Here is a 4057-nt window from a genome sequence, read left to right as displayed (position 1 = left end):
ATTCTCATATAGCTTTTCGTTGTTTTTTTTTATTTGTTATTAATTTCCAAATTTCCGCAACTGGCAAGCCTCGTTTTTTGCAATTAGGATAGTGGTATCACTCGCCTTCGCCCTCTTCCTCTAAATAGCTTCATCATTAACTCACTAGATCATAAATATCAAATTTGAATTTTCCAAGATTTCAAAATCTAGGTGTAATTTTCATAGCGTTTTTAACGAGCTTCTAAGCGATTTCATAATTTTGAACTTTTTGTCCGTCCGTCCGTCTGTGTACATGATGACCGCGAACGGTTTCGAATTTTTCAATTCTGTTTTCAGTAGTATATTTATGATCATCGATGAACGAACCGATTAAAATTTTCAGCGACCCAGGGGCTCGTTTGTTTATTACAATTTTATTGAAATGTAATATGGACTTTTCCAATACTCTGTACAAATCTACACAATGACATTGTGGATCGTATATGATTGAGGTATTCCCTTTATCATATCTTGTAACCTCTTATCATTCGTAAATATACGATGAAGCACTTAAATTCACGCAAAACCTTACACTATGCTCAAGTACAGATCACTTGATTTAATGACAAAAAAAGATTATATCTGTAGTCCTTGTCAGAATCATTTCGAGTACCTATTATGTACATTAACGTGGAATTTTCACTATTCACTCTTTAATAATATGTAGTTGTCTATATTTCATTTAAATAACGTTTTAGTGGAAGAATATCGCAAGTATAAAACTTTACTGCCAGTTTACTTCACTAGGAATTTGAAACCACAGATGAGTTTATTTACGTCTGTGGTAAAACATATTGTGGGCATAGTCGATTTTCCTTGGATTCATGAAAGAAGAAAAAAGGGGGAAGGCAGAAATCTTTGCACTAAAATTCGAAGACCATGTAGTTTGGGAAAATAACTAAACATTAAATGCATGGTCTAGTATAAAATTCCATCTTGGTAACTGACAGATATTTTGAAAAAATGAATTGGGCAATTTTTTGAAATCGATTTGTAATGACGCTATCAGACAAGTGCAATCGAAGGGCGAGAATGTGAAAACCATTTTCTAATATTAATGCAAGCAACCTTACACAAGTTTTTTGAAATCTGAAATTTTCTAAAAAATTTTTTGACATATCTCAGAATTTTAAATGGTGAAAGCTCATGCGAATGAAGTCTCAAAATCTGAGTTTGGGTAACGACTTTATCGTGTTGATTATATTTCTCAAAACTTTTTGAAAGATTTTTTTAAAATCTGGATTCTTAAAATCCTTTGACCCTGGAAATTCACTTTCAAATATCAAGGTCCCATGTTCATATCACATCATAAGATTTCTCAAATTTAAGATTTACCGCTGCACTGCCACGAGATTTGTGCATAAAACATTGAGACACTAAAGGTCTGTTGACTAATACATATTAGTCAATGGTTTCAGTTAAACTTGTTACCATGGAAATTAACTGTCAGATTTGACGATAATATCGGATAAGACCGGCCCTTAAGAAAGTTCCGACTTTAGTTTCTATAGGTTGAGTGCTATGTTATGAGATTCGAAAATTTGAAATAATTTAAATTTTAAAAAACTTGGTGACAAGATTTAAGAAAATTGGGAGTATTAGGTATAGGTATGAATTTTTAATTTTAAGGTACGTCACATATTGATTAATTGTGTTATTTGACTTGTTGCCTGGTGCGCATTCAGCTTAAATGTCCCATGTCGGTTTACTCTCTCTATTAAAGATAAAGATGAACATTATTCCAACGTTTAATTGGGAGCTGCAACATCGAAGTGTCAAACTGCATTGATTTTTGGGTTTATTTTAAGAGTGACATGTGAAAAACGCCCAAACGTCATCCGATATGCGACTCGACATATCTTAATGACATCAATTTTCTGTCACTTCCAACTTGCGGGTATTAAAGAGAGATAATCTGGATATAACGTAACCGCCAGTTCCTATTCTATTACACTAATTAGTTTTGACGTTTGGGGAAATTCTGAAGGTATCCCGTTCAATTTACAGCATTTTAAAAATATTAATTTATAATTAGGGAGTCCATGGAAGATAAAAAACCAAAGTTTAAAAATTGTTATTAAAAAAAAACGATTTTCAAAAATATTTTTTACATCCAAACGATCGAAACACCAGGCATCAAAATTTGCAATGGCAGTGGTTTTCTTGGGGTCAGTTTTAGTCCTACGCGCGGCGAGACTTCAGTTTGCAGTGAGGAAGCTTGGCGAAGAAATTTTTCTCTGGGTCCTGAGGGTCCATGGCGATCTGGCAATAACCGGCATGCAGGTGGGTGCGGTGGAGGCTTGTGTGGCGTGTAGAAGTTTCGTACCTTGTCACCATGTGGCAGCATCCCTCCTCGAGCAGTATTGCCATACCTACGAGCGCGTTGTCGTCCGAGACTTGGGTACATGCCTTGTATGTGTTGATGCCGTCGATGAAGGGCTCCTGATCTCCTTTTTGAGAGAGATCCTGTCGTCTCCGTTAATGGAACGCGGATTGCCTGAATTAGTTCTTGCAGCGTCTGGAGCGTAAACTGGGCTCCGGTGTTCTGCCGACCCATTTCTTTCGCTTTTCTTTGCCTCAACGTCCTTATGCATACGATGCGATGGTGAAGCTTAGAGACGGAACCCGAGTGAGTTCCTTCATTCCTTGCCTACTTTAGTTTATTCGGATGACTTAAATAGAAGATGTCTCTTTATCAAGTGCTAGTTGCTTCGCTGGTGCCCTCTGTTGGTTATGGTAGGTCAGTATCGTTTTCGCGCCCTTAGTTGGCACGTGTTGAGTGTTATGTGGGTGGTTGTTTTGAAGGCGGGAAAGGGTGCATTATAGTCTTAAAATTCTTCTCCTGTAAAAAGCTGAAATTAACTATTGTCAGGCAGGAATTTGGAAGGATGCACATAGCAACAAAAGGATAGTTTTGGGGTGAATTTTCTGGACGTGGAATATTTCGGCGGCTTCTCATTATGCGTAACAAAAATAAGTGAATTTTAAATTAAATTTGAGTGGTATCTTCAATAGCCATAACAGATCAGATTTTGAAAAGGGAACGTTAAGAAGGTTTCTTTGAAATTTAAGGAGTAACACAAATTCAATGAATCACGTGACCATACCTTTTGACACAATTACTGGCCCTATAATGAAAGGGGATGTTTTGGTACGATAGCTCCTGGGTCCACAATGATCAATTTAAAGATTCTTGCACTATCCTCAGTAAATGAGAAACTATTATTTGTTACCATTTGACTTGCCGCTAATCGTTTAAGAATAACCAGTCATATCTGTTTCAACTGTTGTCCTATAGGTCATTGGTTCAAACTGATTCAGCAGATCGAAGCAGCAGTCTTGTAGGGTAGTAGTATCGTGCTAACCCATCGAGAATGCTTGGACATACAGTGTGAACATTTTATCGGGAACACTGGGTATATCTTTAAAACAAGACTTTTTTGTGTCCAAAATTATAAAAAGTTAGCTACTAATCTACTTAGTTTAAATTTGTGGTCAGTGACGTACTACTGCATGGAGAAGGGGGCACATTTTTTAAAATAGCAACCAACTACTAGTTGAATATTCTCTTAAAGAGTAAACTTTTTTGGATATAGCAGCATAAAAAACTTATTATATTATATAATCAAATTAAAGAAAAAAATTCAAATTAAGGAAACTGGGTTTATTTTGGACACCATGGAAAGCTTCTTTAAAAGAATGTTGTTTTTTATCCAGTGTTTCAGGCAACACTTTCACCCTGTATATCTGAAAAATGAGGTTGTCATTATTTAAGAGCTATTTTTTTAAGTATAAACGTTTCTAAAATTGCAAACTATTGATAACTAGTCCATTTTACTATAATCCATGATTCTGAAATTGGGTGGTTAAATAGGTACAGACAATTTTGTCACAAGTGATCTAAAAGTGTAAGCTTCCGTACAGAATTTCTCAACGCGTACTATTTTACTAAAATATGGACGAATGAAAATGGCACGCTTAGTTTTTCCGGTAACCTATTTTCGACGTTGTGGAAATGAAAATTCCTTGTAAAAGA

Source organism: Photinus pyralis, unplaced genomic scaffold (genome assembly GCF_008802855.1).
Source record: "Photinus pyralis isolate 1611_PpyrPB1 unplaced genomic scaffold, Ppyr1.3 Ppyr1.4_LG1, whole genome shotgun sequence".
NCBI lineage: Eukaryota > Metazoa > Arthropoda > Insecta > Coleoptera > Lampyridae > Photinus > Photinus pyralis.
This window is presented reverse-complemented; position numbering follows the sequence as displayed.